Raw genomic sequence first — 12,463 nt, forward strand, 5'->3', positions numbered from 1 at the left:
TTCATAAAAGTTTGACTTCAGATAAGGCATGTTATCTATAACACTGTGAAGTATTTGTGGTCATTGTACTGTCAAATAAATACAGCGGGCCTTCTGGATACATGGGCTTCAGTTCCATGATTTCCACCCTCCGCATATTAAATGACGACATCAATGTGGACTGCTGAGGCTTCATGTTACTATCATTTAATAATAGGTGGTGGGATCACATAACATTTCTTTCTTATCTGTGGAGAACACTACAGATAGGGTGGGCCTACTTTAATCTGCTCTGCATAGTTTGAATAAAAAACTTCACTTTTGTGAAGTTGGATGTTAGAGTAGAATGCTTTCCTTAGACTATGGCAAAGTGAAATCAAATTATAGATTTTCAAACATATAATAAATTATTAAACTTAATAAAATCAGATGGTGAGTAACATAAATACATATATTGTTCATAAAACACAAAGGAGGGATAATGTGGTAAAATTCTTATAATACAGTGTTACTGCGAGGAGAACAGAATATCTTTAAGATTGGTGTTAAAAACATTTCTCATACTTTCAAATCTCCCTGACAATTTGCGAAAATAAATTCCCCAATTTTTCTTGCATTTGGCAATCTTTAGTGCAGATAGTAGTGCTTCGAGTGGCATACTGTTTAGCTTCTTACAGCAAGCCTTTCCACAATAAATAATTAAAGATATTTGCCTCTTTTAATCCCAGGTCCTCATTTTCTTTGGAAGGGGGTTAAATAGCATCCTCTGATGTCACTGTATACCTGACATTTAACAAGACGGCTCCTCCAGAACTGTTTCCCCCCAGATGAAACAGTAACTTAAAAAAAAGTAACCTGTCTGATGTTAATATAAAATTGGAATACCTGTGGCAGGATAGGGGGGGCACATTAGGACCACTAAATGAACTTGGAGCAGTGCCTGCTCCCACATAAAGAAAAGACAAGTTTGTAAACATTGAAAGTCCAGGGATCAACCAAATGTGGTAAAAATGCCTTCCAGTATCCTTAAAGTGCATTATGGGACATTCTGGAGCAAATATTGTTGACCCTTGGGGGTCACATAAATGGCCATTGGAGCTGCATGCAACCCACAGGCTTCTTATAGCAAGCCTTTACACAATAAATAATTGAAGTCCCCACCTTATAGTAAGGAAAATACAAGTAGAAGATCCCAACTCCTTGCCTATCTAGATGAGGTCAGAAAATCTTGCATAAAACTTGTATAAAGATGCTGCTGCCACTTAATATCAACAATACTGGGCCATATAGACCACTGCTTTGAATTAATGTGAAGCAGAAATGTAAGAAATGCATTCTTGCATTACTAATTTGTAAATTTAAAAGTAATCAAAAGTTTTCCTGCTTGGAAAGAACTGACATTTCCGGACATCTTGAATTGGTCAAATGTTCACGATAATCAAACCATTTGATTTGCTTGAACATGAAATTTTGTCCAGACAGATTTGCGTTTTCACAATTTTACCAGGGAGTGTTTGTCAAGTCATATCTGTGTTGCTTTGCTGTTGGTAGTATGTCTTGTTTTGACACAGATATACCTTTCTGTGGTCTTACTAGGATAAATATACCTGACATGTGGGGAATTCCAGATTACCTCCCTGCCTTGTCAGTGTGAGGCTGTTAATGGATATTTTGTCCCAAGACAATACCCCATGTAGTGGAGATAAGACTTCTCAACATATTAAAGAGGTTTTGTGCATTGATGGCTATTAAAGAAGAATAAATGTGTGCATTTTGTTGATGATGTAGTAGGTTTTGAAAAACTATACTAGGGACATTGCATAATAAGCTTGTTTGTCTGCAACATAAGTTTTATCAGTTCATTCCTTCCAGCTCAGTTTTCCTGTCTAATTGGTTTCCTTAATTTATTTATTTATTATTTATTTGCTTTTCTTCTATACCGCATATATCAGCCTGATCCGGCAACTCTATGCGGTTTCCTTAATCCTAGACGCATACTGATTCATGCATACTTCAGGAATTGTATAGCTAAGTATGAAATGTTAATATGCAGTGTTTTAGGTATTGTGAATCATACTGGACAATTCATGCATCACTGCTTTGTTTATACCTTTATCACCGTGAAATGCTTTTTAATAATCAACACTGGAGTTCTCAATATTTTTTCAGTAAAACTCCATAAAAACAGAACCTGCATTAAGCTGATTTATCATAACATACACTGGAATTCTTCCAACTCAGGCAAGCTGAGTAAGCGTCACTCTGCTGCACCTGCCTCTCAAAGTAAATATAGTATATAACCCATTATGATGACTTACTCTTGATTATGTGCACTGAACTGAGAGTCCTTCAAGTTACTTAATACTACACTTAGTTTGTTATAAAAGATAAATCAACATTTGTTGTTAGAAAATTGTGTAGTCACTTCATGTAATTTGTTGAGTGGGTGTGCAGCAGTAAACACCATGGGTCCACAGGGTAATAAAGGAGACAAAGAAAACATTGTGCCATGGTGGAGGGAGCAACAAACAAGCCTTACTGACCATCTCTGACAAATCAGCAAACCTTATCAATTGAAACGTGCAGGAGTGTGTGCATGTCCCCTGGCAATCATGTAATCATGCAGGGCATCAACTAATATTTGCAAGCCACCCCCAATTTGGTATTCACAGTTCATATTTTATTGTGGAGGGAGTATTTCATAGTGGGAGGGTGTGTATTGTAAGGTCTCTACAGTATTATATAAAGTGGGGCTACATGTATGTCTGTAAAGTATAATAAAAGTACAATCCATTAGGGGATATGATTTCCCCTTCTGTGTATTGTCGAAGGCTTTCATGACCGGAATCACTGGGTTGTTGTAGGTTTTCCGGGCTATATGGCCATGTTCTAGAGGCATTTTCTCCTAGGAGAAAATGCCTCTAGAACATCGCCATATAGCCCGGAAAACCTACAACAACCCATTTCCCCTTCTTTTGCACAGACAATTACTATAAAGCTCTGCTGTTTCCTAAAGAGTATGACTGAAGTAATGCCTTTTTAAATTACAGCCCAGAACTAAATTTCAGTATTTCTCACCTTTTCAAAGTTAACTGCTACAAACTAGTTGAGCGCTAGATCTGTGTGCAGTCCCCCCTCTCTCTGACTTAAGAGACCAAATATTGCCTCTCTTAAGGCTTACCATTGCAACCTTGTAAAACCAAGGCATGGTTTAGAGGCTATTATAAAGCCACCTAGTATATCTAAGTAGGTCTGGGAGCAATCAATGCCTGGATGGGACCAAGCTTAGGTGTCTTTGAGCACACAAATAAGTTGCTTCACATCCGTTGCAATGTTGAATGGAGCATTAATTTCCCTTAGCAGGTGTTGAATTGTGTCTTCTGTCTAGGTGGCTGTACTTTAAATTTATTTGTAGCATGACAAATGCTGTTCTGTGCTAAATAACTATAAAAAGATTCAACTTGTGGCAAAAAGGCCTTTAACAAACACATTTTAACTGATGAGGACTAAAATAGTGGTGACAGACCTAGGCAAAGGCTGTGGAATTTTTATGGGGGAATACCTCAGTGAGAATGCTCACCTGGTGTGTACCTTTTATGAAAAATGCACGTTCTCTATTTGGGATTTGTGTGATATACAGCAAATGAGTGGGGAGACATTTTTCTCCCTCTATTGTTATACTAGAACCCAAAATCATCTAATGAAAGGTGGTGGGGGATTCACGAGAGAGACAAGTGGTAAAACTCAGTTTTAGTAGGAGACATCCTCCAACTTCCAACACCTTCAAAGGAGGATTGCAGTTTCTCAGGTTGCTCCTAACACAGAAAAAGGAGGATTAGTCAGATTAATGTAGGATGGGACTTGTAGTCATAATGTCTGTCTCCAATATCAGAAGTAGTATGGTTCTCAATACCAGTTGCTGGAGGCGCCAGATGAGAGAGTGCTGTTGCCTTCATGCCCTACTGATGGATTTCCAGTAAGCTTTGAATTTGCCAATGAAGGAAGATCATGCTGGCCTAAATAGACCTTTGTCTGGTCCAACACAGCTCTTCTTATGGTCTTAGGATTTGGGCTCCTTTTGATTCAAACTTGTTCTAGTTGTGTCAGCTTTAGTCTTCAGTAAAACACAAAGGATTATATAGAAAAATAAATGTAGGAGATCTTTGTTTTAATATTTTTAAGGAACTTAATGGTAGCCTTTTAAGAACTTAGTAAAAAGAGTGTATTTCCAACATCCAATGATGTAACAGCAGCATTCAGTTGAAACACCACTTGTCACATTTTCCTTTCAAATAACCGGGGATGTGTAAATACTGTAGATGAAATGATTAATCATAGCATGAAACAGTTCAGGCAGCATTTGAGGAAAAATACTGGCTCTGTTAACAAATGGATGTAGGGGTGCTCTTAGGTCCATTTACGGAGAGTATATAAGCCAGCCCCAATGTTGAAAATCTGGCATTCAGAAGGCTGCAGAGCCTAGGATTAGGTGCCTGGAAATATCTCCAGAAACTAAAATGAAATCATTACATCACTCCTAGCCAATCAAGTCTATTTAGTATTAAATATTCCAAGCACATCATTTGCTATAACAAAGTGCCATACTCGAATTAAGCAGAATTCTTCTATAGCAACAATATTAATAGTGCTGTTCAGGATATAATATTGATGTGAATTCCCTTTGGAGGGTGGGGAGTGTTGGCTGGCTATCACAGCCAAGCAACCCTCTCATGATAATTATGCAAGTCAGGATTTGCCAGTTCATTTATTGTTCCTTGGAATTCAGAGTGGGTGGACTACTCCAGTGAAAAGCAAAGACAGCTGTCTTTTCAGCTATTTAGAGAATGGTAGTTTATTGGTAGCAAACACCCCACAGCAAAAGCTAGAAAACAGGGTTGAGGCATGTGGGAATAATACTAGATAAATGGAGAAACATGTCACAAAAGTAAATGTGTGCATTGAGCAAAAACCAATTATAAAATACTATATAATCAAGGTAAAGAGTTGTTATGTATCAGCAGCTCTTCTTTTAAAAATCTCTTAAATTGTTATCCAGAAGACTGAGCACAAGACATAAACTAGAGTTTCAGTGCATAATGTCCTTATAAGCAACAATACTTCACCATTTGCTTTCTGTTTTGATTTCAATAAGTAATCATTACAAATTGTCCTTGACATCTTCTGGCAGATTGATATTTTGTGGCTATCAGCCTTACTGTTTGTTTTGAAATGAGGAGGAGAAGAGCCATTACTTTCTCTCTCTCCCGGTAGCTTTAGGCTCAAAATGAAATCATTTATCCATTTAATAGAGCCTAATCTATTTCATACTCTAGAACACACCTCCAAGCATTGTTGTAATATATTTGCAGGCTCTAGAAGAAAGTCTTGAGACATCAGAAACGTGCTTGCTGATTTGTTATATTTTATCTGGACCTTACTAAATGCATTATCTTCCCAACTGTATGAAAGGAAAAAGGAGGAGGGGCCAACCAAGGGCAAGATGGATGGATGGTATCCTTGAAGTGACTGGCTTGACTTTGAAGGAGCTGGGGGTGACAGTGGCCGATAGGGAGCTCTGGCGTGGGCTGGTCCATAAGGTCGCGAAGAGACGGAAGTGACTGAATGAATAAACAACAACATCCAACTGTGGCTTTCATATTTTTGTCTAATGAACCAATATTTGTGTTCATTCCAAAGTCACTGTCATCATTAGTATGTACAGTAAATGAAAATTCTTCTGTAGCAACAATACCATATATAACAGACATTTCCAGTGTGGTAAGACATGTCGGTCTGTTACGACAAAAAGACTTCTGGGATTATATACCAGTCTTTTTTGGTAAATATTCAATATTCATTTTTTCAAATAAGTACATCTGTCAATACCTTTGGCAGTACAATTTCCTGCTTTTCACCTGTTGTTTGTTTCTTTATCGGAAATCATTCTTGCAGAGTTGCCACTGGCTTTTACTTCTGCAGTAATTGTGCACGAGGCAGGGTTTTATTCTTCACTGAACAATTCAGAGAAAGCACAACCATCTTCATTTTCTTCCCCCTTTTTCTTTCTGCTGCATTAAGGCAATGTAAAATAATAAAAGAAATCAACAGAACAAACGAAATGTTCCTGTATTGCAAACTAATCTGAGCATTTCTTCTTCTTCTGCTTTTCTACTAATAATAGGGTCAAATACGGATTTCTAGATAGTTATTCATTAAATAATGCTGATCTTTGAACAAGAAGGACATTTTTAGTAGGAGATTGGAGGGCATGCTTTCCCTATTCTGATTTTCTTTCACTGATGCTCTTCTAGACCAGTTCTTCTTGGGCTACCACATGTGTGGGATTGGCTCCCCTGACCCACCCTCAATTATATGCCAGGACTCAGTATTATATTTGTGCCCATTGACTACAACTTTTCTTTCCTGGAAATTCACTGTGAACCAGCAGCCACTGGCTAATAGACTGCTACCAATCCAGAGATTATTACTTTGAATATCACAGGTCTAGAATTGGGGATTATGTTCTCTCCTTAAATCCTATATAGGGCCATCATAGGCTGGGAGGAGAGGTGCAGATAAGGGTAAGGCAAAGGTGAAGTACCTCTCATCAGCTTGCTACTTTTCCACCATAAATACACACCCTACATTATTTTTAACTGTTATTCTGCTAAGATCCTATATTTTGTGAAGTAGTTGGGGCTCCAGGCAGCTCTTGGGACAGTCTCTGTCAAGTAATTGGTCCTGGATGCTATTCTGAATTTCCCTTCATGGTCTTGAATTACACTATGTTGAGCTCTCTTAAGGTGCCATGGGAAATTTTACACTGAGAGCTCTTAGTTGCTCACTTGCTTATACTTTGTAACCTAGCAGCAAATAGCAGCATTGGCATTTGAGGGATCCCACCAAATGGTTTTTTTTTTTTGAGGACTCCTACTTGTGGAGCTACATCACATATTGCATTGCAAGGAAAATAATTTCATAGTTAAATCCTTAAATCTTTGAGGTTACACAGCCCCCCCCCCCATTTATTGTTTATTGTTAAGAACAGTTCTAGTAAATAAATAGTCCTTCCAACAGTAACTTTCCATGGCTTTCACCTTGCTAGTTTTAACAATTGACTGCATATATATTCATATTAATTATTGTGGTGAATCTTTTATTCTCTTCAGTGAAACACCTGATATTAAATTAAATGCACCAGTGTGACAAGAATAGTACAGATGCATGCTTAGACACATAAACCTAACTCCTGTTTTAGTTCTCACTAGGCACATTGATTCAGTGGAATTTACTTGTGTATTGGCTCATCATTCAACAGGAGTAATAACAGGTTACCAGCCATCCTATATGAAATTACCACTTAGTAATTTATTTAATGTCTTTGCCCACTATAAGAATTACAGCCTGTTCCAGAATGAGATGACCAGCAATTAAAAAAGATTTGCCAGAATGAACAGCAAAGAACTATGATGTTAAATACCGTATATTCCGGGGTAAAACACGACTGGGGTTATAAGACGACCCCCCAACTTTAATAACAAAAATACAGAGTTGGGGATATATTCGCCGTTTAAGACGGCTCCCCAATCCAGTGCTTCTCACCAGCCTGGACTGAAAGAAGGGCCTCCGGCGCTCCTCCTCCACCTCCTCCTCCTCTGCTGCCTTGGCACATGGCAGCCTCCTGGTCAGGCTCCCTGTCGCTCATCTCTTCCTGGCTTCCATGGGCAGGTCTCGCGAAAAGCGGTCTCTCGCAGGAGAAGAGGCGCTTCTCGCGAGACCTGCCCGAGGAAGCCAGGAAGAGATGAGCGACAGGGAGCCTGGCCAGGAGGCTGCCATGTGCCAAGGCAGCGGAAGAGGAGGGGGGGAGCCCGTGGCCAAGGCATCCACCCCAAGAGGCTCTACCGGTAATTTTTTTATTATTTTATTTTTATACCCGGGGTACTAGACGACCCCCAAAATTTTATAAGGATTTACATGCCTAAAAGGTAGTCTAGTACCCCTATTTTTATGGTACTTTGCTGCAAAATATGAAACACATATTAGACATAGATTGTCAGAGCTTGGCGATCCCCAACGGAAGGAATACTAGATCAAGCAGACACTGAGTTGCAAAATAAGGACTCTGCAGGCTTTGAGTTACAAAAGAAACTAAGTTTACTAACTCAGGAAGAAGCAAAGAACTAGTCAAAACTGAAAGTCTCTTCACATCTGCTTATCTTCTCTTGCTGAAACTGGCAACTCCCTTCTGCTGGAGAAATAACACCTTCCCTTTCCTTACAGGTCTACCATCCACTTTGCCTTCATTCATCTAACTGTAATTCATGTCTCAGTAACACATGCCAAGTCAGCAAATTGTTTTGTGTTACCCCAACCTCACCTGGCAAGGTGCTTTGCCGACTCTTGTCCGGGGGTCCATTCTTCTAGACTTTCATTTAACCAGCACCCATAGAGATCGGTAGATGCCAGATAAATGTAGTGTCTGGTTACCCAAGAGTTACTATTAAAAACAAAACCTCATGAATGTTCTGTTACACAAGGAATGCTCAATTGTAGTTTTGCCACTTTCTAACATATTCCATAAATAAATGACTACAATTTCATTCATCTTTATAAAAGAAAATGTTCTATTTTTTCTATCTTACTGAGAGTGTAAAAAGTAACTTGCACAGGGGAAAATTCCTCCCAATTTTCCTATATTTATTCCAGACCATCACATCTCTAACCTCTATAAAATATCCCCCTTACCCCTGCAGGAATAGTAAAGCAGGCTGCACCCCAGGTGACATATTTATATATTTTTCATTTATCTTGTAAATTAACATATATACAGAATGGGTCAAAACTTACAGAGGTGCCTGATGTTTAAATAACTTCTTGAATTTTTTTTGAAAAGGATTTTACATGGAATGGAATGGAATTTTATTGGCTTTGAATGCAATTTTCCTGCTTCTTGGCAGGGGATTGAACTGGATGGTCCATGTGGTCTCTTCCAGCTCTATGATTTCCTGTATACACTGTATATGATGCTATGGTGTTGTAAATTAAAAAGAAACATCAAGGAGTTATTAGATATTGAACCCTGTTTGTGAATTTTGGGCCATCCTGTATACACAAATTTCTTAGCGGTACAAGAAACAACTGGTGAGGATTATTATATGAGGGACAGTGTAAAGCTGGAGTCAAGATCCTCAAGTCCAGGTCAATCCCCAGAATGCTGAAATGTAATGGAATCCACTGTGTTCAAATAAAGCTTTATACATTCTTTCTAAAGATGCACAGATGGTAGATCTACAATGTTGACAGTGTTAAGACTGAAGTATAATGATGCATTTTGGCAAATAAGCTCTAAATGTAATTTTTTCATCCAAAACCAGCCTAATCTACCTGCTTTTGTAGTGGAGTGGGGAAAATTAATGAGCAATTGAGTAAATCAAAGTCCGCATTGAATCTTAAGCTGTGTCACATGGTGCATCTCCAGAACTGGGCATTGCTAGTACAAACAGGTTGTTGTTATAGAAGCAAGGCATTCAGACAGGAGGAAGAATTATGAATTGTGATTGAGAGGCATAGCTTTTGCAGTGCAATCCTAAGCATGTTTATTCAGAAATAAATCATTCTGCCTTGATACAGCTTTATTCCCTAGAGAGTGTGCTTAGGATTGCAGCCTTAAGGGGAAAGTAATGTTGGTTTTGAAGAAAGAAAATATTATTTCAGTTTGCCCTTGGTGGATTAATAGCATATTCTTTTATTACATGAGAGCTTCCAGGCAGGTTGATTTTAAGACGAGATAATGTCATTTTTCACTGTGCTCACTTGTGCGAGGAAAATGTGCATTTCTTTTACTTATCAGGCATTAATTTTTTACTACTATAGTACTGCAGACTAAGCAAACTGAACAATTTAGTAACGTTGTTTTTCAATAACTGCATGAGGGAAACATTGTGGTTGCATGACTGTATTGGTCTAAAAATAGGAAGGTCACCTTGTTCTTGGAAACTGATTTCACTTGTTTCCACAAGAGGCTGCATCCTTGATCTGCAAAACTGGAAAGCTTTTTTAGAAATCTGTTTGAAAATGGAGAAAAGCAATGAAAATACTGAATTGCAGTCACAGCTGTGCTATATACAAGCCTTATGACATTATATGGTGGCAGATACATCAATCATCAGTGTATGCTCTCACTATTTCTACATCACTTCAGCATTAGTTATTAAACTCTATCAATGTGTTGTCGAAGGCTTTCATGGCAGGAATCACTGGGTTGCTGTGAGTTTTCCTGGCTGTATGGCCATGTTCCCAGAAGCATTCTCTTCTGATGTTTCACCCATGTCTATGACAGGCATCCTCAGAGGTTGTGAGGTCTGTTGGAAATTAGGCAAGTGGGATTTATATATCTGTGGAATGTCCAGGGTAGGAGAAAGAACTCTTGTCTGTTGGTGGCAAGTGTGAATGTTGCAATTTACCGCCTTGATTAGCATTGGATATCCTTGCAGCTTGAAAGACTGGCTGATTCCTGCCTGACCCTGATTGTTTTCTGTCTGGAATTCCCCTGTTTTTTTAGTGTTCCTCTTTATTTATTGTCCTGATTTTAGAGGCCTCTTCTGAGGATGCCTGCCATAGATGTGGGCAAAACGTCAGGAGAGAATGCTTCTGGAACATGGCCATATAGCCCAGAAAACTCAGTGATTCCGGCCATGAAAACCTTCGACAACACAATAATAACAATAATTTAGAAGGCTAAAATATTTTTTTTAATTTATGATATTTCTATCCCGCCTTTCTTGAACCCGAAGGTGACTCAAGGTGGCTATATATGCATCTATGTATTAATTATACTTAGAATATTTTAAAAACAGTTAAAACAATTTGAAATAAAGCTATTCACAGCACATGTGTGAATTAAGTAAAATTAGTTTGGCCTCAAAGGCTTTAATAAAAAGCCATGTTTTGTTTTGGCACCAGAATTGCATCAGAGTTGGCTGCAGCCGAGTGTCGAAAAGGAAAGCATTCCAGAAACAGCATAGCACTGCAAGGAAAGTTTTTTTCCCTTGTCCTGCCATTGTGTGTTGCCACCAGAAGTGGCAGGGTTACTAAGGATTATCTTAGATTTTAAAATATAGAACATGAGATTCAAGGTTATAAACTGATATGGCTAGCAACAGTTTTTCCAATGTGTTTGAACAGTAAGTCCAATCAATATAGCCATTGGTGAGAATTGTGGGAATTGAAGTCAGGAGAATGACCATTGTATTAGGTATCTAATAATAAACAAGACCCAAGGGGCTATCTAAATACTACTTGAAACAACTTGTTTCTATTTGCCGCTTATGTTCACTTGTGATTTAATGTTTGAATTTGCGAATGTGTACTTTTGAAATATTATGTTCCTCTTTGTATTGGTAAAGTATACTTTAAACATAATGTTAAGCACAATTCATAAACCCTGTAATCTCATTCATGAAATATGGTGTGTAGTAATTTGGAAGAAAGAATAGAACCAACCATTGGGACCAGAGATGAGTTTTTCTCTTCACCGGTAAATAAAAATCGCTGCAGAAAGCCTTTGTTGCCCTGCATGGAAATATAGCCATGGGATTGCTCTACATTCAGAACCTCAGTAGATATAACTGGGCTTGAGTGAGAATTTAGGTCTTTATTGCAGGATTTCAGAAAAGCAGTTGTGATACTGAGTTTCTCATAAATGTTACTTGCATTTCAAATGCTACCTAGTTAAAAGGTTTATTTCAAAAAGGCAATTTATTCCCTTTTTTTGGACCAGGAAAAGATCAATTGGAAGATTCTGGTATGGTTGAAGGTCACACAAAGGGCCCTAACAGAGGTGGATTCATGTAGATTTTGCCCACTTGCCCTTAAAGACATGAGGATATGAATTTCTCATTAGCAACGAGAGGTATTTTTCAGGACATTGTCTTAGCTGGAAAAATAGTGCTATAACATCATGGGAAATATATGTTATGTAAGGTTAGGTCCTTACTTCCAGAAACTCAGTTCAAAGCCTATTGAGTCTTACCATAGCAACACTCCACTGAGGTATGATTATCATCTCAACATTGCAATAGTAAACTAAGTATGCTTTATCCAATTTCCCACATTTGTAAATCTAATGAAAGGATGTATTTGACTAGAACATGCATTTTATTTCTGTCTTCTGCTTTTTAAACCACACTGACAATACCCAGAAGCAGCCCATGAAGAAGCGGCACCATATAAAACCTAGTTTTTGACCCATTCAAGACCTATGGGGTCCCGAATAGACACTGGGGGTCAAGCAGGTACATAGCTGTATTAGTTTGCAGCAGCAAAAAACAAAGAGCCTTGTGGTATTTTAAAGACTAACAAATATATTTAGTAGACTTTTTGTTGAATCTAGCCCACTTTCTGCATTTCAGTGGAGCACAATTCAAAGTACAGGTTTTGACCTATAAAGATGCTCAAGTTCATATAGCAGTTTCATAAGTGCATA

The 12,463-nt window shown here is 38.2% G+C and overlaps 1 protein-coding gene across 17 annotated transcripts in view; it reads left to right on the forward strand.

The window, feature by feature from the left end:
* IQSEC1 (IQ motif and Sec7 domain ArfGEF 1) overlaps window positions 1-12,463 on the forward strand; it is a 403,878-nt gene that overhangs the window by 347,535 nt on the left and 43,880 nt on the right. The gene's annotated exons all lie outside the window — the stretch shown is intronic.

The sequence above is a fragment of the Anolis sagrei genome, chromosome 2 (assembly GCF_037176765.1).
Source record: "Anolis sagrei isolate rAnoSag1 chromosome 2, rAnoSag1.mat, whole genome shotgun sequence".
Taxonomy (NCBI): domain Eukaryota; kingdom Metazoa; phylum Chordata; class Lepidosauria; order Squamata; family Dactyloidae; genus Anolis; species Anolis sagrei.